The following is a 24,226-nucleotide window of genomic DNA, read 5'->3' on the forward strand; positions in this document are numbered from 1 at the left end:
TAACCCATTCCTCTCTTGATAAAGATGGTTCAGACACCCAAAAAACGCTAGACTCTCCTACACACTACACCTTCTCCTGTTCATCTGTAACTACTCCATCATCAGCTGGCAGGCGGGAGAGGCAATCTGCAGACTTATTGTTATTGTATCCTCGTCGCCAATGTTAAAATGATGGATACTCCATAATAAGTAGAAAATCTTGAAGGATTTATTGTAGTCCAGCAGTACTGCATCAACAAATCATGCCTCCTTCTACTGGTCAGTTCACTCCTACTGAATCCAGCCTTTCACACATAAACATTCCATGATGTCACAACACCACTAATATTCTAAATCAAGCATAAGTAAATTACAACACATTACACCTAGATTCCTTTTGCTGTATTTGCACTACTTCTTTCCTAACCAACTTTTTTAGCGTCTAACTTCAAATTCCTTCACATTTGCAGAGCGTTTTAAATATCTACAATTTTTTTTGTTTAACTATACTTCATAAATCTGCTAATATTATTTCATTTTGTAAACATTTGTTTGATCCTCAGAATGAGTGTCGCATACCCACAGCTCGTTTTCTGTTTTCCGGAAGTCACTGGACATCACCCCGTAGGCAGGCCGGTTTTTCATTAATGACTGCATTTTGATAAGTTTCTGGATGGGGTTTGTTGTATCCAATATTGCAAGGGGCAGATTGGCTTGCTCTGCTGGTGCATGTAATAAGCCTAAAGTCAGGAAGAAATCTAGTGATGGACACAAGATTCTGATCTTGAGCATGGTCTGGAGAGGACGGTCTCCGGTATCTCACCAGCTTTCTCTCACACTCAGAACGAGATGCAAGGGGGGGTAGAGGCAGCAATATCAGTCGCGCATCGAAAAGAAGGATGCAAACAGTCTGTGTCTCCCAGAGAGGTGGGTGAAGAGAATGTGCAGAAAGATGATGACCCGCCTCCCGCTTTACGTTGAAGGACAGAGTTAAGCTGGTGTTAGATCATGAACAGTCTAATGTAGGATTAGCAGCAGTAAATTCTCCCCCAGAAGATTCTGAATGTAACCGACTTCTACCTCCCAGCTACCGCTTCACCGCTCCATCAGGTCTGTCATTCTGCGAGAATGGTGGGATCCAAAGATATGAACTTTTTCAAAATTTATGTCTAAGTTATACCCAGCTTTAGATGATGATTTGGGCTTAGCTTATGTAGTTTCAGTGCACACCATCCTTCCAAATCTTGCGGCATAGCTGGCTACATCAATGGAAGACTTCACATGAGGATGTCTAGTGGATAAAAAAGTCAATCCAGCTCTTAGAAAAGCATAAGAAGGATCCATGAAACTTCTGTGAGCTGTAGTATGTTAAGCATATACAGCAAAATTATTAAGACCTGACTTAACCAATGTGTACGATCTAATGCAAAATAAGTCTGACCGTTCAGAAGTATTATCAGCTATAGAAGAACAGAATGAGCAATTGACTTAAGTTGTACTTGCATTCAATCCTTGTAGCCACATTTACTGCAAATTCATCTACAGTGACCAAACATAACATTTGGGTTAGAGATTGGAAGATAGATGAAACTCAGACAAATATTCCTTCAAATGCCCTCCCCATCCCCTGGCAGGGGAAAATCTCACCTCCAACCCCAGAGTAAGAAGTTGTCCTGATAGGAGGACTTGTCTGGGACCAGGGGCTCCAGTAGGTAATCATTTGTATTGATTTTCATCGGTGTAGATAACATCAGGATCCGATTTCTGGGTCGAGAGTCGGTGATTGAAGGTTGTTGACTCAAATTACCTTTACTTCCTGCAGACTCAGGCTCTGGCCAAAGCCTCCAGCAAGGAGTCTGCCTTACTCAAGGAGATACGTGATCTCCTGGACAATAAAGCGATTAGGCCAGTCCTGCCAAAAGAAATACGCTCCGGCGTCTATACAGTTCTCTTCCTGGTTCCAGAACTGGTAGTTGAGTTGAGATTGGTGATCGACCTCAAATGTTTGAGTGAATGGACTGTAGACTTTTATATCAAGTTATTAACTCTTCAACAAGTTACATAATGGTTATTCAAGGAGATTTTCTATCATCTTTGGATTTTCAGGATGCCTATCTACGCCCCCGTTCATGGGACTTGTTGAACATATTTCCAGTTACGGTGTATGGTCATCATTTTCGACTCATCATATTGGGTCACTACATCAGTGTTTTATGCGTATTCCTGTAGTTCAATGATACTGGCCCCATCATGGTTGTTGGCTCAGAAGCCAACAACAAGAGTGTGCTAACTATTTCAATGTCATGGTCTGTGGATCAATGTGAAGAAATCACACCTATCTCGGGCGTTCATCTATATGTACCTTAAGAGCAGCATGGAGATTGACGTGAGTGGGTTGGTTTGATGCTCACTCAGGTACAGGGAGTCTGCGCTGTTTCTCCACCCGGCTGCGGAATGACGCTAGGTTGGAGAAACCTAAATGCGAATGTTTGTTTGGTATATTTGTTTGGTCAGCCTAAGACGGCCGGCCAAACAGACATGCACACTTGTAGCAGTGCGTACCACTCCTCCTCCCAGCCTCCCAGTGTCATTCAGGATGGACCAGCCCCTCCCCACCCTTGAATCGGCATAGCGGGCATACCAATTGTGAGAAGTTGGCCTGGTAGGGGATGTTTCCAATTCTGGAACCACCTACTACCTGACCAAACAATCCCCTTATGGTGTCTGGTTGTAAGTCAACCTTATTAGACAAGCTATCCTAGGGGTAGCATGGACTAAGCAGCCTAAAGGCTTAACTTAAGAGGTCGTGTTAAGCGAGCTGTTTTACCACATACAATCCTGTAATACCAAATGAAAGGACACCACACAAGTATATATTATAAAAATATATGTGTTTATTACTAAAAACAATCCCCAGTATTCTTTATGAATAAAGGGGCACAAGCGTTAAATCAAAAGCACTGTTTAAACATACAAAGTTGCACAATTATGGATGAGGGCAGGGGGCCACTCAAACCATATACTAAACAAGTGGTATAAGAGAGGCCACTCGAACAGTGGTTAGGCCTAGGGCCTAGGGAATCGCTGGGAACAGTCAGGACAAGCAATGCTGAAGTCGGGAATGGCCCTCGGGATTCGGGAGATGTGCGGAAAGCGCACGCATGCACCAATGTTAACCAATGGTGCGTAAAAGTCAAATAGTTAAAGTTTAAGGACACTTCCGCTGAACCTAGAGGAACAAAACTTAACACACAGACCCTAGAGGTGTGCACCAGTGTGGGAACACCGGCGGAGCAAAGTTACCTCACCCACAGGAAGTGGGTGCACAGGGTCGAAGTGGCGTCGGGTTTTGACACGCAGGCTCTTGGTGCTTGAAGCTGAAAGGGCTGCAGGCAGGGTGAAGACGAAGTGTCCGGTGGAGTCCAAGGGTGGACTCAAGTTGTAGAGTACCTGAAAGCAGAGGGGACAGAGTCTGGGTCACTCAGCAGTGACCAGGGTGGAACCAGGACGGAACCAGGCAATGTCGGGCGCAATCAGGTGGTCGTCGAGGCGCTTCTCTTCGCTGTCACGTGGGCTCTGGGGCATCTGCGACGTCCAGGAGCAGGTCACGATCTGTCCCACGCAGGCTCTCACCGTCGGTGCAGTCGGCTTCCGGTTTGGAGCAAACAAGCCTTGGTAAGAGCAATCCACGCGGGATTGGAAGATGGCGTCTCACTCGGACCAGGAAGGTCAGAGTCGGGGCTCCCTTTCAGGGGAGCTGGTGTGGATCTGGAGCAACCAGAATCACGAGTCTTCTTTTGTAGTTCGTCGGCACAGGGACCACAAGCCAGCTGGCAAGTGACCGGGCCAACGCGTTGAGCCAAATCGTGCCAAAGGGCCCCACGCAGCACTCGTCGAGTGTGGAGGGCTGAACTTCGGCTCAGGAGTAGCTCAGGGTGGGGGCTTCTCAAACCCCGGTGTACAGCTTCGAGGGTCACTCGTGGGCTGCACGGTCAGCGTCTCGTGGTCACTTCAAGATGGCGTGCCCCACGCTTCCGGTCGCCTCCACGGGTCTCAGCTTTGCAGGGACTGTGGATCGGGCTGTTAGAAGCTGGGCAGGCCTGATCTCGTCGATCTCAGTCGCTCGAGTTCCGGCGGGAACTGCAACTAAGTAGACGTCGAGGGCTGGATGGTGCCTGCTGCTGCAGGGTGGTCACTCCTTGACCACAAGGGAGATTCTTCGGGCTTCCACGTTGAGATGGAGGGCGAAGGGTCCAGAATATCGTTTCAAATGTTTCTTCCAGGAAATCTGATGTGCATTGGCACTGCTCCCACTCTTATTCGAATCTGGTGGGCGTGATTACCTGCTAGGTCCCCTCCTATGGGTGGGACCCAGGAAGTGGGTGGATACACCCCCTTCCTTTGATCCAGGCCGCCCTGGCACGAGGGCTGGAGTGCCCCAGAACCGGTTTGGCCGGATTATGCAAGGGGCAGCCTTGTGCGCCCCAGGCAGTGTCTGGTTTCTTTCAAACCTCCCTGCTACAATACACTATCTCCTGTCTGGAGGGCGGTGACACCCTCCTGTGACAGGAAACCCTTTGTCCAGGACCCCCTTGACTGGGTTTCGGTCAGCTCCAGGGGTCCAGACATTTGTCTGTGGCAGAGGCATCCATTTTGCGGATCTTAAGGCCTTTGGAGAAATCAACCGCATTAAAGTGAAGTAACATGTCTTACCCCTCTAGAGGGGTGGAATGCCATCCCCGTCGCCAGAACTGGCGAGGGGATGGTATTCCAAAGCGTATGACACCTTACACGACATGTTTTGATAAAGCCAAACCAGAGTTGCTAAATAACCGCGAGGATTATAAGGCACTTAATAGTATATGGTATGGCATTATCCTGAAACAGCTTAGGGATTTGTTCCCGACGGCTGCAGACAGGCTCAGCTCATGCTAGAGCTCCATCTCACATAAAACCATGCACCCAGCCTCCAGGATTGGGGAGGCCTGCCTATAGGAGTGGCTCACAGGTTTACATGTGTCCAGATATAGGTTTAGACATAGGTATACTATATCTAAGCAAGGGGTGTGTACACCACCTTACCCCAGCTGAGTGATCAGCCAGTTGTGTCAATTTAAGAACCAGCCAGGGGTGGCAAAAGATATGCTGCAGCCCCTGGTAGGCCTTAGTGGCTCCTGTGCCCTGTGCACCTATAGTGCATTCTACAGGGGCTGACAAGGAGTCCATTTCCAATTGGTATGTGCCTATAGCACATGGAATCCATTTTACAGAGAGAGCAGATGGCCTGGGGCCCTGATTAGCAGGGAACCAGGTCAACTAAGTCAAAAAACCAGCTAAACACAGGCAAAAAATCTGGGGTAACCATAGTCAGGTAGCCACCTTCCTACATAACCCCCCCCCAAACGAAAGGAGATAAGGCTATCCTTGGCCAGGTAAGCCTATATTGCCTGAGTGGCCATATAAGGAAGTACCTGCACTAGCATGGGTACCCCCTGTCTCATGGTCCACTAAGCAGTCCCTCACCCTTTGGGTATTAGAGGGTCTCCACCATAGGGAATCACTACCATGGGTGTGTTTATGCAAAGTTAAAGGCTGGTTTGGATATGGAGTATTGAAGTGAGGCTCTACTAATTTAGGGCTTAGCTTCCTCCAATTATCTTCCACCATGTGTGCCTTTCTTTCTTTAACTGAGTTGCACTGTGCTCTCAGGGTCAACCTCTGGCTACCTAAAGCTGGAGGCTGGGTCCCTCTGTTTGGCTTGCTGGAGGGACAGTTCAGGTTTGGGCCCCTTGGGTCCCAGGTTTGGCTGTGCCCAACAGAATCCATCTGTGGGAGGTCCCTAACTGTTTTTAAGGGGGCTCCCTCAGGAGTATTTAAAGTTTTCACCTTACTAGGGCTACTAGTTTTGGTGCACCTAATCTTTTGATGGGGGTGCTTTATTTGACAGGGGGCCCTCTGGGTCTCACTGTCCTTCTTGTCCTCTGCAGCCCTGGGCTGGCTAAGGCAAGGGAGAGAGGGGCAGGTTACCTGCTCCAGACTGGGTCCCACCTGAGAAGGGTCCACCGCCATCAGAGGCTCTGTCAGGCCAGGCCTAACAACCTCTGGGGCAGTTCCTTCATCAGGGGTAAGATCAGTTCCCTGAGGAGGCTGATCCTTTCCTAAAGTCTGGTGAGGGGGAGATTTCTCTTCCTCCTCCATGCTCTCAGTTTGTGTGGAGTTATCCATCATTTCAGGCTTCACAACACACACATCAGTTTGAGTTTGGGCTGTGGCCATCACAGCCCCACCAACCTTTTCAGGAGGAGACTCAGTTTGGGTTTCTGCTGTTATCATAACAGCTTTGCTATTCTGTTCAGGAAGAGCTTTTGCTAAAGATGGGGCAGAGAGTTTCTCAGCCCTACCAACCTTTTCAGGAAGGACATCTTGAATTGGGGCTGTAGCCATTACAGCCCCACTAACCTTTCCATTGGAATTCACCATTCTAGAATGGGTTTCCTGTTCAACCTCAGCCCAGGCTGAGATCTCCAAATCATTACCAAGTAGGCAGTCTACAGGCAAGTTTGGTGACACTGCCACTCTCTTTGGGCCAATGACACCTCCCCAGCTGAGACTTACTACTGCCATGGGATGATTTGTTTGGATTCCATCAATGTTTGTAACCTGGTATGTGGCACCAGGTAAAAGTTGCTTAGAGGGGACTATGCCATCAGCCACCATGGTGATGCTAGCCCCTGTGTCTCTAAAAGCTTCAACTTTCAAACCATTGATGATGGGTTCTTGTCTATACTTGCTCAAAGTATTTGGGCAAGCAGAGAAATTGGCAAACCCCATGCCAGTCTCATAAACAAGATCATTGGGTGATGGGGACCTGGATAGGCCAGGGTCCACCTGAGCTCCAACAGTAAACCCACCCAGATTCCTGGGTGTGCTTCCACTTCCTGGGGGATTACTGCTGACAGTAACAGGAGGTGTGGAAGCTGGCTTTGGAGGTATATTTTCTTTATTGTTATTCTTGGGACAACAGTTGTCTGTTTTGTAATGCCCAACCTGTTTACAGGCATAACAATAAGGCTTTTTCTCAGTTGAAGAAGTGTCTTGGGACCCACCCCCATTCTTGGAGTTTTGGGGCCCTGGGGAAGTCTTTTCTTTATTTTTATCCCCACCCTTATCTTGAGGCTTGGTAGACTCCTTCTTCTGGTTACTGTCCTGATTCTTAGGCCTAATCCTGGTTCTGACCCACTTGTCTGCCTTCTTTCCCAATTCTTGGGGAGAGGTCAGATCAGAGTCCACCAGGTGCTGGTGTAAGAGCTGGTTCTGACAATTACTTAGGATCTGCTCCCTCATAATCAAATTATACAATCCTGTAAAGTCATGTACTTTGCTGCCATGTAGCCAACCCTCCAGAGCCTTAGTTGCACAATCAACAAAATCAGTCCAGTCCTGAGTCTGTGTCTTCTGGGTGTCTCTGAACTTCAACCTGTACTGTTCAGTGGTTAAGCCAAACCCATCTATCAGAACACTCTTCAGGACTTTGTAATTGTTTGCATCCTCATGTCTAACAGTGAGGAGCTTATCTCTCCCTTTCTCTGAAAAGGAGTACCATAAGATTGCTGCCCACTGTTCCTCAGGAACCTGCTGTACCATGCAGGCTCTCTCAAGAGCAGTTATCCACTTGTGGATATCATCCCCTTCCTTGTAGGGGGGCACAATCTTTGTCAGGTTTCTGCTATCATAGGACCTGGGTTTCTCTTTAGGAATATTGCTGCCACCAGTGGCATCTAAGCCACACAATTTCTGCTCTCTTGCCAAGGCAAGTTTAGCTTGAGCTAAGGTAAGCTTAGCTTGACTCAGGGCTACCTCCTCTCTCTCTATCTGGAGTCTGACAGCCCTCATTCTAGCCCTATGCTCAGCTTTCTGAGAAGCACTCATGCCTCTCTCTGATTCTCTGGAGGCACTAGAAATATGAGAGTCCCCTGAGGGAGATCTCACTCTTCTGTTGCCTGGGAGAATCACATGTTGGGTTCTGGGGAGGTGCTGGCCCTCTCCATTCCCCAGTAGGTCCAAGTTGGCCTGGCTAAGCCTACCAACTGGAACCTGGCTACCCTGATCCTGTACTTGTGAGTCCCCACCATCTGAGTCCTCATCCAAGTCATCATCATCCTCCTCTTCAGGGGGATCAACTACAGGGGGGTTCCCTCCAGTTCCTGTATCTAGGGAAGCTGCTTTTGCCTTCTCTAAGTCATCCTGTTCTAGGATTTCTACCAGGATTAGGCAGGTGGGGCTTCTGCCCCTTTTTAACCCTCTTGCTTTGCACAAGGCAATCAAGTCTCTACGGGTTAACTTGTCATATCCAAAAGTTGCCTGGGTAGGGTCAACTGTCACAGGAGTAGACCCTGAGGCTTTTCCTGTGTCAGACATGGTTACTAGTGAGGTGTAAGTGGTGCACTTACCTACACTAAGTGTTTTCCTACTGTACCTTGCTAGTGAGTTGTAGTCAGGGTGTGCTAATCCCTTCAACCTACAACTACTAAGTTCAGTAGAACTTAATATGCTAAGCTTTTGATTTATATGTACCTAGAGGTACTTGATGTGATCTTTCAATTTGATATAAAGATTGCAATGGTAAAACAACAGCAAGCTCAAATCCGCACCGCTGCTCACCAATGTGAGAAGTTGGCCTGGTAGGGGATGTTTCCAATTCTGGAACCACCTACTACCTGACCAAACAATCCCCTTATGGTGTCTGGTTGTAAGTCAACCTTATTAGACAAGCTATCCTAGGGGTAGCATGGACTAAGCAGCCTAAAGGCTTAACTTAAGAGGTCGTGTTAAGCGAGCTGTTTTACCACATACAATCCTGTAATACCAAATGAAAGGACACCACACAAGTATATATTATAAAAATATATGTGTTTATTACTAAAAACAATCCCCAGTATTCTTTATGAATAAAGGGGCACAAGCGTTAAATCAAAAGCACTGTTTAAACATACAAAGTTGCACAATTATGGATGAGGGCAGGGGGCCACTCAAACCATATACTAAACAAGTGGTATAAGAGAGGCCACTCGAACAGTGGTTAGGCCTAGGGCCTAGGGAATCGCTGGGAACAGTCAGGACAAGCAATGCTGAAGTCGGGAATGGCCCTCGGGATTCGGGAGATGTGCGGAAAGCGCACGCATGCACCAATGTTAACCAATGGTGCGTAAAAGTCAAATAGTTAAAGTTTAAGGACACTTCCGCTGAACCTAGAGGAACAAAACTTAACACACAGACCCTAGAGGTGTGCACCAGTGTGGGAACACCGGCGGAGCAAAGTTACCTCACCCACAGGAAGTGGGTGCACAGGGTCGAAGTGGCGTCGGGTTTTGACACGCAGGCTCTTGGTGCTTGAAGCTGAAAGGGCTGCAGGCAGGGTGAAGACGAAGTGTCCGGTGGAGTCCAAGGGTGGACTCAAGTTGTAGAGTACCTGAAAGCAGAGGGGACAGAGTCTGGGTCACTCAGCAGTGACCAGGGTGGAACCAGGACGGAACCAGGCAATGTCGGGCGCAATCAGGTGGTCGTCGAGGCGCTTCTCTTCGCTGTCACGTGGGCTCTGGGGCATCTGCGACGTCCAGGAGCAGGTCACGATCTGTCCCACGCAGGCTCTCACCGTCGGTGCAGTCGGCTTCCGGTTTGGAGCAAACAAGCCTTGGTAAGAGCAATCCACGCGGGATTGGAAGATGGCGTCTCACTCGGACCAGGAAGGTCAGAGTCGGGGCTCCCTTTCAGGGGAGCTGGTGTGGATCTGGAGCAACCAGAATCACGAGTCTTCTTTTGTAGTTCGTCGGCACAGGGACCACAAGCCAGCTGGCAAGTGACCGGGCCAACGCGTTGAGCCAAATCGTGCCAAAGGGCCCCACGCAGCACTCGTCGAGTGTGGAGGGCTGAACTTCGGCTCAGGAGTAGCTCAGGGTGGGGGCTTCTCAAACCCCGGTGTACAGCTTCGAGGGTCACTCGTGGGCTGCACGGTCAGCGTCTCGTGGTCACTTCAAGATGGCGTGCCCCACGCTTCCGGTCGCCTCCACGGGTCTCAGCTTTGCAGGGACTGTGGATCGGGCTGTTAGAAGCTGGGCAGGCCTGATCTCGTCGATCTCAGTCGCTCGAGTTCCGGCGGGAACTGCAACTAAGTAGACGTTGAGGGCTGGATGGTGCCTGCTGCTGCAGGGTGGTCACTCCTTGACCACAAGGGAGATTCTTCGGGCTTCCACGTTGAGATGGAGGGCGAAGGGTCCAGAATATCGTTTCAAATGTTTCTTCCAGGAAATCTGATGTGCATTGGCACTGCTCCCACTCTTATTCGAATCTGGTGGGCGTGATTACCTGCTAGGTCCCCTCCTATGGGTGGGACCCAGGAAGTGGGTGGATACACCCCCTTCCTTTGATCCAGGCCGCCCTGGCACGAGGGCTGGAGTGCCCCAGAACCGGTTTGGCCGGATTATGCAAGGGGCAGCCTTGTGCGCCCCAGGCAGTGTCTGGTTTCTTTCAAACCTCCCTGCTACAATACACTATCTCCTGTCTGGAGGGCGGTGACACCCTCCTGTGACAGGAAACCCTTTGTCCAGGACCCCCTTGACTGGGTTTCGGTCAGCTCCAGGGGTCCAGACATTTGTCTGTGGCAGAGGCATCCATTTTGCGGATCTTAAGGCCTTTGGAGAAATCAACCGCATTAAAGTGAAGTAACATGTCTTACCCCTCTAGAGGGGTGGAATGCCATCCCCGTCGCCAGAACTGGCGAGGGGATGGTATTCCAAAGCGTATGACACCTTACACGACATGTTTTGATAAAGCCAAACCAGAGTTGCTAAATAACCGCGAGGATTATAAGGCACTTAATAGTATATGGTATGGCATTATCCTGAAACAGCTTAGGGATTTGTTCCCGACGGCTGCAGACAGGCTCAGCTCATGCTAGAGCTCCATCTCACATAAAACCATGCACCCAGCCTCCAGGATTGGGGAGGCCTGCCTATAGGAGTGGCTCACAGGTTTACATGTGTCCAGATATAGGTTTAGACATAGGTATACTATATCTAAGCAAGGGGTGTGTACACCACCTTACCCCAGCTGAGTGATCAGCCAGTTGTGTCAATTTAAGAACCAGCCAGGGGTGGCAAAAGATATGCTGCAGCCCCTGGTAGGCCTTAGTGGCTCCTGTGCCCTGTGCACCTATAGTGCATTCTACAGGGGCTGACAAGGAGTCCATTTCCAATTGGTATGTGCCTATAGCACATGGAATCCATTTTACAGAGAGAGCAGATGGCCTGGGGCCCTGATTAGCAGGGAACCAGGTCAACTAAGTCAAAAAACCAGCTAAACACAGGCAAAAAATCTGGGGTAACCATAGTCAGGTAGCCACCTTCCTACACCAATAAAAATAAATTGATAAGATGTTTTTTAATCATTTTATTTTACCTTTATTCACTGCTCAAAAAGCAGTGGGGCGGCGCTCCTCTGCCTTAACGGCGGAGCCGCTACTGAGGATGAGTGAAGCCTCCATCAATGTTACTAGCTTCCACCAGAGTCAGTCTATTCATCCCATGCCACTTGAATCAAGCTATCCTGGCTGATGAGGGCTGAAAGCCCGAAACCGGTCTTAAGATGCTTGTTTCCAGTCCAGGGAGGACCTGGCTTGGCAGTTCGGGCTGGACAGTTCCCATGCAGCACAGGGTCAAGGCTGATTTGCATATGGCTAGGTTCAAACTGGAATGGCATGGTGAGCAAAAAAACGATGGATCTAGGCCCAGATCTCTGTACTGGGGAGAATGTATGACATTGTTCTGCATTCTGTCCATCAACTGTTGTGTTTGCACGTGTGAAAGAAAGAAGCACCTATGTGAATTTGTGTAGAGCTAAGTGTAAGATCAGTAAATATGCCATGATTGCCTTTCAATTAATCTGGGAAATCTGATGTTATAATTTGAGCCATTGTATTACGCAGTCCTCCAGCTTACTTCAGGATTCCAGGCATGTGGTGTAGTCTTATGACGGATATGCTGGCGTACTCGTCATTCAAAAAGAATGTGTACTTGCTTGTATACTCATACTCTTTGTTGAACAATGGTTCTAAAAGCAAAACACCAAAGTTAGTACATGTATTAGAATTATACGTGAATTGAAGTAAAACATGTTTTGAAGTTCTCTTGAACTAACATGAATCTAATAGCATCTTGCGTCAAATAATCGCGTTTGGGAGTTCCTACAAGCAATTGTCTGTAGACTCCAACAAAAAAAAGAAAAGTTGTTTCTATAAAGTGTTACTCAAAAGACGCGGCGGTGCAGCGCGAGGCTCGTTAGAAAAGTAAACTAATACCCTCTCTGCTCCTAATTGCTGTGCACTGTGGGTAATCAGATACAGAACTTGCCAGGATGGTGTCAATATCCCAGCTTGATCCGCTATTGGAGGATGTCTGCCTCAAAACTGTACCAATCTAAGGGGCATATTATCAACAATTGTATCGCCACATTTCCGGCTCTTATCATCGGAAAATCTGCGATTTTCCTATCGCACAATCATCAAGGTGTCGCTAACTTGCATTAGCGCATGTTAGCTGGCGTTTTTGTAACGCTTCTCATGTTAGCGATATACATCTCTAATGAGATGCAAAATAGGCGTTCCTAGGAAAAACATTAAAAAAGTTGCAAACACATCGCAGTATTTACAACGCGGCCCCTGAACCGCAGAGCGATAAAAAAGCCGCTGTAACCTCGGTTATCGCCTGATTCATACGCCTGGTAAAAACTTGACTTAAGCGTGTTTTGTATAGGAGGTGGATTGTCTGGTTAATTCCACGCTCCCCTATTAACAAGCTTTTCATTAGCGCTGTGAAATCATCGCTGGATTTCATACGTTAATGATGATTATCGCAGTCTATCGTTGGATTGTACATCGCCTGTTAGCAAAGGGTTGCTAATACGCCTCTAGCACCGCAATGTAATTCATCTATAGAGGGCGATACTGAAACACGCGCTAAGATCGATTTGCAATGTTTTTGGTAATATGCCCCTAAATGTAATCCATACATGGTGGAAAACAGGGCCGGTTCTAGAATTTTTGGGGCCCCGGGCGAAGGGGAATGTGCAAGGCCACTCTAATTTACAAATGTGAAATCTTCCATGCTCCGGACGGTGCTTTGCGCAGACTCCTCCTTGGCCGAAGCTCCCCTCTCTGCCACCTACAAGCACCTCTTTCACAGCTGGTATGGGCTGAAGGTGTCAGAATTGCTTGGGGGCTGAGAGTTAAAACTGTGCAGACGGTGAAGTGCTGAAAATGGGTGTCCCGCAGTGTCTCTCAATGGGCAGCCAGGCAGGCGGCCTAATTGCAGGACATAATGCATCTCCTTGCAACTGGCATAAGATGAAGTGTCCCCTCCCCTAGCCCTCCCCACACCATCCTTGAGCGGCCCAGGGAGGGGGCCCCCTCCTGTAAGCCCAATAATTGCAAACAGACACCTTTCTTCACTGGGATCAGCAGGGGCAGAGTTTGGTGGTGTGTTGCACTGGTGCGGTGCCCCATGAGTGTGGGCTGAGTACAAGGCCCTGGGCAACTGCCCAATTGTCCATGCCTAGCGCCGTCCCTGGTGGAAAGAATGAATGATTCAGTGTCATTAAATATTTTACTTCACTATTCCAAAACATTAAAAAGCGGCTTTCAAAGCAGCACGAGGGCGCGCACACTTTAGAAGAATGCCCCATAACGTGGATCGTTTTTAATGTCCACTGTCTTGGATGATAAAGTGCCCGCTCAGTGCCACACTTATAATAAATGTATGGTTCTCAGAACTGCTGTACGTTGCAGTTTCTTAATGGACAATGGCGCGGCCGGAGCCCCTGTGATGCGTAAACCCAACGCGAAAGACAGGTTTTAAATCAGTACTGGATGCGCAGAATAAAAAAGGCGCCTTTTACATTTATATTATGCAAACTATTGTGCGCTAGAACAAACATCGGTAATAAAAAGTGTAGCCTAGTGCTTCCGTGCAAGACTCAATCATTAATTGCTGATCCATCACATTTTGAAAAGAGCCTGATGAACGAACACAGGGGAATATTAGCAAGGGTGTCTTCGCCGCTTTAGCGGCATTTTTTGCCGCTAAAGCGGAGATTTTTTTATTGCCCAATTACCAAGCTTTTGCTAACTGCTGTTTAGCGACAGCTTCCAGGTGAAAGCGTCCGGTTCTTAATATTTATCGCTAATGACATGCAAAGTGGGCGAACCCAAACTGGTAGCGACTGAAAGCAGTCGCTAACACCGCTATCGCCTATTAGCAATACCCACAACGTGATCAAAAAAACACACGCTAACCGCGATTAGTGCCAGGATTTTACACCTGATAAAAACCTCACTTAGCATTAATAGTTAATGGGAGGTGGATTCTACGGCTAAGTCCCCACCTGCCTAATAGCGAGATTTTCCTTAGCAATAGGATTTTTATCTCTGGATTGTCACTTTGAGGATGGTATTCACCGCTATCGCTGTTTCTTTTTTATCGCAGTGGAGCTAAACGTTGGTAATACTGCGTTATCTCCACGATGAAATCCAGCGATAGGAGGCGATAAAATAAATCGCGCTAAGTGAGGTTTGCGACAGTTATCACAAGTTGTTGCTAATTTGACCCACAGTTTTGGTTCTTTAAAAAAAGAGTCCATTCTCGGTCATGTTGACGCCCCTTTTATTTAAAGATGTTAAACTGCTAAAAGAGCCAGATGATAATGCCACAGAATGCAGTGCGAAATGTGCCTATAATAATCAGAATATATGCTGTATAATTTCCCATTCCTCCCCGCAAAAATTACCTTTTCTTTGCCTCATAATTTAGACAAACTTTCGTTGCAATTTTATTCTCTACATGGCTACATACTCCCACTGGCCCTGGTTCTTATGATGCTGCAATGCATTGTGGGAGAAGCCCTGAAAAAAATGATGCATGAAAACCTAATTTCCAATCTGCCTGTGGAAATGAATTATCTGCGCATAGAAATGTAATATACCCCTAACCTTCATGCAGATGAATGTCAACGTGGAGCCAGCTTTATATAAAGTGAGTTTAGAAGAAGTTATGGCAGAATTTCAACTTTTGACCGCAATCAAAGCGAGCGAAAAAGAAGCATTCCTAATAAATGGATGTCTGCTGACACCCAGACTTCTACTTTCGGTCCAGTCTTTGTCAAGAAAACTCAATAGTTGGGTTTTATAATTCATTTTTTCTAGGCTTTCTTTCACATAGTGCCCTGCTTCCCTTTTCCGCCCACATCCTATCGATTGAACTAGAGGTAAAAAAAGTGCAATTTTTTCCTAGGGAATACATGGAATTGTGGGGCATATTACCAAGGGCCTTATCGCCGCTTTAGCGTATTAGCTATGTTGAAATATTGAAAACAGGTTCATTTTCAGTAAATAATGCTCGTTGTGCCTGTGATTGGCAGACAGACCTACAGAGAGAGCATTGATGGGGAGCTGCAGGGCTAAAGACACCAGGGGGCAGATTTACAAGAAAGTGACTCTGTGCGTTCCGCAAGCCATTTGGCTGCGCCGCACTGAGTCACTTTCAAAGCACAAGGATGCAACACATTTACGACAATATGTCGCACCTCTGTGCTTCCCCCGGCGCTGGCGCACAAACTGTAGCCATGCGCCGGCACAGGGACCCTTGCACCATGGTGCAAGGATGCCTGCGTCGTGGGGAGATTGTTTTTGTGCAGGAAGGGGCACCTTTCTGCACGAAAACAATCACCACAGACATTTTCCTCTCTCATGCTTTTTGTAAAATACAGTACGCATTGAAAGAGGAAAAAACTAGGAGAAAAGAAACATCTCTCCTCGTTGTGCCTCCCTATGCCTCCCCTGGAGAGGCGTAGCATCCACACGCATTTCCAGATTTAAGATTCCTCATAAATCTGGAAATGTGTCTGGTTCCATGGGTGTTGCGTGGGAACACCCACAGCAACACCCATGTAACGCCCCTTTGCTGCGTGGAAAGGGGCCATATTTACAAGGACAGGAAAAGCCATGCAGGGGGACTATTCCTGTCCTTGCAGTAAATGCGTCACTGGTACAACACAAAAAGTGATGTACTGGTGGCGCAGGGGGCTTGTAAATCTGCCCCCAGGGATGTATAAAGCTTTCATCCACAGCTGTAGCTCACACCTCTTGGGTGTGCTTGCACCTGAGAACTTCCACAGGAAAGTCCAGGTATTACCCAGAGACAATACCTCGTCTGCTAATGGACTGATGTGTCAAGATCCAAAACTGTCCACCCAAATTGTCTTGAAATCACAGCTCTTGTTGCTGAGAGCGCTAGTCTTTCAGCGGCCATCTTGGGTTCAGGCCGTGCCGCTCTGCTAAGTGAAAGTCTAATACCATGGCCATGTTAGGGTCAGGCTTACACTTAAGTCAGGACGCATAAAATAGCCAGGCCCGATAATATCCCAAAACAATGGTGCACAAAATGTAACAAATCTGAACAAAACATTGCATCCGCCATGAGCCAAACAAAGGGCATGTGTCCTGGACATGAATACATTTCAGAAGAGTAGAAAATGAGCTCTAGAGGAAATAGCACAATACCACTAGACTGAACTGAAAACAGCCCACATTCAGAACAACAGCCTTCAACATTAAAAGCAACACCAGTGAAATAATAAGCAAATGCTTACTTGATGTATGATTGCAGAAATGCAGTCTAATACTTGTCTGGTCCTATTTTCTAATAAAATTATATGATATTTATTTTCCATATAGTCTTTTTTGCTTTTTGCAATAAAAGCTCTCAAGAGTCATCAAGTATTTACACATTTAAGAGGATGATACTTCAAGTAGCATGCAATGTGCTGTGTTTACTTGTGTAAGTCTTCTTTATAGGCATATATATCAAGGCCTTTTCCCATTCGCAAACGGGACGATTCTCAGAATCGGCCCATTTGCGAACGGGAAAAGGCCTTTTGGGATGTATCATCCCAAAAGGGCATCGCATAACTATTTTGCAATTGCATTTAAGGAATCGCAATTTGCGATTCCTTAAATGCGATGAAGGAAGCACCCAAGTTGTGCGATTTTGGCATAAGAAATCACAAATTACCACCAACTTTAAGTTGGTGGTAATTTGCGATTTCTTGGAAAAATGCACTTTTTTGCATTTTCAAAGTGCCATGTAGCACACATACTTGCCCTTAGTGCATGTATGTGCAACACATGTGCACAGATACATATTTCAGGGGTGCAACAGGGTGTCCTTTTGACACCCTTGAAATTGCATTTGCTAATTTACGAGTACCTGATGGGTACTCCCAAATTGCGAATGTCTTCCCATTGGGCCTCCAGGCCCATAGGAATGAATGGGAAACTATTAATTAATTGCGAATCGCAATTTGCGATCTGCAATGAAGGAATATTAAGGAATCACAATTAATATTGCGATTCCTACATATATACAATTTTGCAAATCTTTCATAGCGATTCGCAAAAAATTGCTATTAATGACTGCCAAAACGGGTTTATAATACATATGGCCCAATATGCATTGATACTGTAGCCACATAGTCTTACTACTCGAATCAGGGGGTAATGTCCTGCCTCTGGGCGTCCCAGCAGGGCAGCTCTCTGGTGATTGTGAACGTCCGGGGTCTCTGGTTTTGTTCTGTGCCGAAGGCTCCTCCAGAGGCACTGGATCCCACCATTGCATAGTGCGCCACCTGCTGGCTACCATGGAACTGTGCACCTCCTACCTTTGAGGTGAGCTTGTATTGCTGCTGTTGTGCCCTTACTTTTATGTCATGGAGGAAACCTTCAAGTGGTGCAACCCAGCTGCACCTCTTCTTTGTCTGAGGGAAGCTGCCATCTTTTGAAATGCATTTTTATAGGCTATTGTAAATAGTGGTGTGGAATCTCTGGTATGGGTAGAGGGTTCCATCCTGGTTCTCTTCTTAGTCACAAAGCTGTGAGGCCATCCATCCTGATGGAACAACGTGAGTCGTATTAGAGCAAGGCAGGAAAAACCTGAAAACGGAACAATTCAAGCTCTTTTAAGTCATAGGGGCCGATTCACAGAACTAACTTACGACAAAATCCTAAAGTTACTACTTTTGGTATTCACAGAAGTTAGGATTTTGTCTTAAGTTTGTCTTAAGACAGACTTAAGACAAACTTAAGACAAAATCCTAACTTAAGTCTGTCTTAAGTCTGTCTTAAGACAAACTTAAGACAAAATCCTAACTTCTGTGAATACCAAAAGTAGTAAGTTTAGGATTTTGTCTTAAGTTAGTTCTGTGAATCGGGCCCCATAGTTTTTAGGAGTTGTGATTCTTGGACATTGAAATGAGGGCCTGGTGCACAGAGCCCTTGTGCGCTTGCAAAGCCTGCGCTTTGGAAAGCACATTTGTGAATCTAAAAATTATTTTTGAATTGTAAAACGACTTTTGTGAGCCTTTCTGAATCGCCATTAAGATTGGACAGGACAGGGCAACTCCCTCTTGTCTGTAATCCGGAGAGGAATACATCACTGCTTTGTGACTGCTGCAATCACAAACTATTGATGAGTGGTGTTGCAGTCATCCTTTGTCCTGGGCACCCCCGTTTTGTTTGCTTACTGGTACTGGTGGTAATTGACTCTGTCTGACCCTGGGCGCTGCCTGACCTGGCCCAGGGCCAGTGCTACCCTAAAAAAACACCTAGAATACAGTGAAAACACCTACATACACTAGGGTACACTATGGGTTAGTTTACCAGTATGATTGGCATGACCTCCCCTATAAGGCCCTGGTACATAATATGGTAGGGGGGTCAAAACTACCTATCAGTCCCTAGTATATAATAGGGCATGGCAGTTTAGAGGCCAGCAGCCCTTTCTGCACTTGCATGTGTGCACTGCTGAAGCCTCAGGTCGGTTTAAAAGCAGACTGTGTTGCAGGACTGCTTTTAAAATGCAAATTGTGCCCAAAGTCGACTTTGGTATTTGGGGCTCTTAAAAAATTAATAACCTCAATGTTTGGGCATGCTAGGTACTCCCACAGTCTCCCCTAGATGTCTTGGGGCTGGGGGTCAGGTACATATAAGGAGGATCATTATAAACTGATTTTTATTTGCCCTGGGGTTGGTGAGGTTGTACATTTCACTCCCCACATTTTATTAACCTGCTTCCCAAAATCAAATGTTGTGCTAGGAGCACTGAGACGTGAGGATCTGCAATCATTTTGCATATTCAGAACCCCTAAAGTCCCCTCCACAGGTGTTCCAGGGGTGGGGTGGGGGGGCTCCTGTGTATACAGGCAGAGTCCTCATAAAAGATGTTGTATAAGCCTTGGTGTTGGAAAAATTGCCCCCATTGCAGATCCACAGCCGCATAGGTTAACATGGCAAGACGTTAATAAATAATAACTATCGTCAAGGAGGTGATAAAAATATCAATGAAGGACTTCCTAGAATGGTATTGATAAATCCAGCAATATGGTATTATGGAATTGATCCTAAAATGTACAAACGAGAAGGGATAAGACTTTCTTGTCTATATACCAAAAATCTGCCCTCCAGTGCTCTGATCTGATTGGCCAGAGTTAAGTGGATAAGCCAGGCTGCTTTGATAAGGTGATAAGTAGCCCAGGGGTCAGAGAGCCATACTGGGTTCTGTTACATAGGAATGCTATGGATTGGGAGGGGTCGTAATACATCTTCACAGAGAGGAGGAGACAGACAGTGTAAGTCAGGTTCAGTTACAGCTCTCCCTTCTGAACCCAGCCAGCTGACAGGCTCAAGGCAGGAATTTCCAGATGCAAAGGGGAGGGAGCATAGGAAGGTCAGCCATCATGTGGGCTAGTTAAGTTAGCTCTTCTCTCTCTGCTGGAAAATCAGCCATGATGAATTTTGAAGAAATGGTACTCTCTGGGATAATATAGTGCCACACTTTGGAGGAGGTGGTCATACCCTGAGGTGTTGCCTTGCACCTCATTGGACAGGAGTACCCTCCTGCTTGTCCCAGAGAACTTGGACTACAAACCTAAGAAGGGACAGCCCCTCATATCTGCTGTTTGAAACAAGAGGAAGAAGAAGGGTCCATGCTGAGATGTTTGTATCTCAACCACGCTCTGTACTCTGAAGACTGCGCCTGCTGCACAACCTGAAACTACAGCCCTGTGGACCTTATTTGCTTCCAAAGGTCTGAAGAGTGGACTCCCTGCAAGCTACAGGTTAACTGAGCTCACCTGGAGCATCACCAAAAATCCTCAGCCTGGAGTACTACCAGTGGATTTGTAAGGGTTTTGTCCAAGTGGATTGTGGGAACTGAAGTCCCAAAATTTCAAGGACAATCTTGGAGCTTCCAGACCCTTGAAGTAAGTTTTAGACACTTTGGGATCCTTTGGGGAACTTCAGAAAGAAGTCCCAGAAGTTTGGAGAACTTTGGAAAAAAGCCCCATAAGTAGACCGACTCAACCTGGCCAGTGAAGCCGGCAACCCTCAACAGCGAGCCTGCCTGCGTCCAGGTTCATCCTGCATAAAACCTCTGGAGATCCGACTTCCAGAGTTTGACTGGGAGTAAGCTTAAACCCAAGTCTGTGAACCCTCACCAAAACCAGCCTGGTGAAGAGCATTGAGGGACCCCTGAAGAAAAATATCTGTGAAAAGTTTCTAAGTCCGAATGTAGGAGAGGTGACCCGGACCAATCGCAAGAGACAATCCGCCCACTTTCAACCGCATGCTGGCCTGGATCCCTGGTTCGTCCCGCTGCAAAGCTCCGGAGGTTTGACTTCCATAAGTTTAACTGGGAACTCAGTGCAGAGGCAAGCCGGCGAACCCTCACTGACTCCGGACTGGCTGAGAGCTTCGATGGACCCCGGGGAGAAAAGTTCCAGAAACGTTTCTAAACCAGATGGTAAAACCTTTGACTGAGTCCTACTGCGAGGGGTAGCCGCACAGGGCTCAATCAAAGTCAGCCTGAAACTTTGACTTTGTCCCAGTCTTGCGCAACCAGATGTCCTCATAGGCGATATAGGTTTCTATGTGCTATATAGTGCTAAATCTTAAATGAATCATATCTCCGGTTCCCTATATTGGATTTCTTTGTTTTGGTGTCATTTTAAAGGAAACAATGTTTCCTGTTGTTATAAAATAGTGTTGGATTTTTACTGTGTGTTGTGTCTTAATTATTTACTGAATTGGTGTTTTTAAATGCTTTACATACCTGTCTTTGAAGTTAAGCCTGCCTGCTCACAGTCAAGCTGCCAAGGGTTGAGCTGGGGAATAATTTTCCAAGACGTATTCTGAGCCCTGGACTGTGTTAGTGGCCTTAGTGCCAGCTGCAGATGTACATTTGCCACTACTAATAACCCACTTCCAACAATGAGTTTTTGGGGTTGGCGTGGTAACTGATAGGCAAAGGGGAATTAGTTCCTTTGGGACTTGTTCCCCTCTCTGAATGATATCAGTGGTCTCGGGGGAAGCAGGCAGTGCACTGCCTGCTCCTCCAATGTCTTCCAAAATGTTGTTGTTTTTAAAAAGAAATGCACATATTTGCCGTTAGTAGGCACAGGCTACTTTAAAAAAAAAAAGTTTCCCATTTTGGAAGGCAAATGCAGGGACGGAGGTCTGCTGTCCCTTGCAAGCTTCCATCCTTTTTTGTGTCAATGCTCAGGGAATTACATTTCCACTGCATCCAATCAGATTCTACCGTATGCCTGCATGTAGTACATAACTTTACCATGTAAACCTTGAATGCTGTGAAGTATCTGAAAAGTAACAAACAGTACTAATAAACAACAGAATAAATAAATAGGAAAGAGCGTGTGCACGTGCCACATCTTTATATAAGTTCCTGAAATGGTAACTCACACTGATGATCAGCTTCAGGTTTCCAGGTCCTTTCAATGTGCTTTGTGCAGTGGTTAGTTCAGACTGAAAGATGTGTCCCCAAGGTTATGGGCTCTGTTTGCAGATGGAACCTTAGTTGTGCATGGAGACCTCTGCACCCACAGACAACATTGGTCCACAGAATCAGGATCTGTAAAAAATGGTGGGTGCAGATCGAGCTCACAGCGGCAGAAAATCTGATAGGTGGAAAGATTTCATGCAGACCTAAGAATGTTGAGCGCTCTGTCCCAGTTGGGATGTGGGTGTTCACGAATATTCCCAATGGCGTCTCCTACCCCAAATGCAAAACTTACTCCAGAAAGGTTGTATCAAGTGTGCTATTAGAGTGGAAAATATCCTCAAACACCTTTTTTTAGGTCAAGCCCATTAGACAGCACATGTTCTACTGCTGGTAGGCATATTGTGGCTTACCAAGAAGGTAAAGGGGCTTATAGCTCACCCATCACTTACTATTGGTTGACTTTCCTTGTCACTCTCGTTTGCCTGTTTCTTACTCATGTTCCAGCTTGTTAATCTTGTGTTTGTCCCTCCCATGGAGCATTGCCTGTTTCTAGTCTCTTTGGTTGGCTGGAATTGCTGCTTGCTTCCACTGCTTGCTTTTCAAGCACTACTTTTGGGTGAAGCACTCCATTAGAGTGCCAGTGTTTTTGAGATGTCACTCTCATCTCTGTCTCTCCCAGGCACTCCATGTTGCTGTCTGTCTGCTGCTCCTGACCCTTGTCTCTTTTGCCCTTACCTGTGTGCTTCTCCGCATTGCTTCGCCGCACCTACACACCATGGTGCTTTCCTTTAATTTCTCTGTCGCTTTTGCCCTGCCATCCCCCTGTTCCTTTTGCATCCCCTCTGAGCCTCCACCACATTGCTTTCGAGTCCCCTCCTGTGTTTTGCCGACATTCTCCCCCCGCCCTCCCTGTGTTGCATCACTGACTTCCCAATGTCCCTTTGTTGCTTTACGGTTCACCGACCACCCCCTGTCAGGTTTCTGCACCCTCTCACATGTATTTCTTTACCATTGAATACCCCTCACCCTCCCCAGTGTTGCTTCACCATTCCCTCCACCCTCCCCGAGTGGTTTCCAGTGACCAATCTAACTTGGATCAGTAACTAAAAAGAAGAAGATAAAATAGGACCATTTTCTTTTAATAGGTGTGCACCTGTGTGGTGCATAAGCTAACTAAATGATGGGTCAGTTGTGTGAAAAGATTTATTTTTTTATCTTTCGCCATGCTGTACAGAGTTGAGCATGCTGTGCAGGGTGGGTAAAACCCATTGTCAAAGCCAATAGGGTTACAAAGGCGGGAGCTATTGGATTTACCAATGCTTGCTTTAGGTAATTGGAATTGGCCCACACAGACAATGCACAAGGCTACGTCTAGAGGCATAAGCACTACACCTGGAAATCTGTGGTTTGAGTTAAATCTACAATGTCGACATTCACTTATTTGTCTTTGAGTTAGTCTCCGAGAGACTGACTAAAGTGATCAACCGGGGCATGAGGAGAATGAATGTCAGGAAGGAGAAAGGAATGGGGTTTCAAGGTACATTGGTAATGGGCACAGAGAAAGTGAGTTCACATTTGAAACGTAGGAGAAAATAAAAGAAATGTTGCTGAAGCGGAGGTGAAGGACAAATAGACGCTTCACAAGTTGTCAAGAGTAACTCCTGAGTTACTCACATGTGGAAGTGTGTGGACTCATGGCAAGAGGTCTTAGTACCCTGGGAGTGCCCACCACAGCTTGCTGGTTTTTCAAGTTGATGTGGCAAACCTTACTCGTGAAAATAGCTGGGTGGGTTGTTGATAGACAAGACAGGCCATAGCACTCTGCCTGGAAAGAGCACACTATCTTCTAAAATTCTAATTCAAAAATCTTTATTGGCCTATAATTTAAAAAAGCATAAAGGCATACATAACATATATCAAATACACACAAGAATAAAACCATACCAATGGTTAAGGGCATTAAAATACATAAATAATCAACAAATTATACAGTTGTGCAGGAGTACAATCAATTTCACATAGAGTTACTTTATCTCACAGCAGCTTTTAAATAACTAGCACCATAAAAAAACAAAGTCCACAGAGAGCATTTGTAAAAACAAGAGAACGGGTTGTTCTTGCTTAAAAAGAGGAATTAAATATGCCTTTCAAACAATTTACAGAACAGAGTAAAATGCATGGTATCCTGCGGAGACACCTGGGGGCATATTTACAAGGGGTTCTCGCCACCAGAGCATCGCTTTATTGACATTCTGGTGGCGATAACCCCTTTGCCTTATTTAAAAGGCAGCGTTAAGCCACTTAACATGACTTAACGCCACCTTGTAAATAATGCCCCTATTCACGCTGCA

At 46.5% G+C, this 24,226-nt stretch overlaps 1 protein-coding gene across 1 annotated transcript in view; it reads left to right on the forward strand.

Moving 5' to 3' along the window:
• The window catches only part of KLHDC8B (kelch domain containing 8B), an 840,178-nt gene that overhangs the window by 813,819 nt on the left and 2,133 nt on the right, over nt 1–24,226 (forward strand). The gene's annotated exons all lie outside the window — the stretch shown is intronic.

This window comes from Lissotriton helveticus, chromosome 9 (assembly GCF_964261635.1).
Source record: "Lissotriton helveticus chromosome 9, aLisHel1.1, whole genome shotgun sequence".
NCBI classification, from domain to species: Eukaryota; Metazoa; Chordata; class Amphibia; order Caudata; family Salamandridae; genus Lissotriton; species Lissotriton helveticus.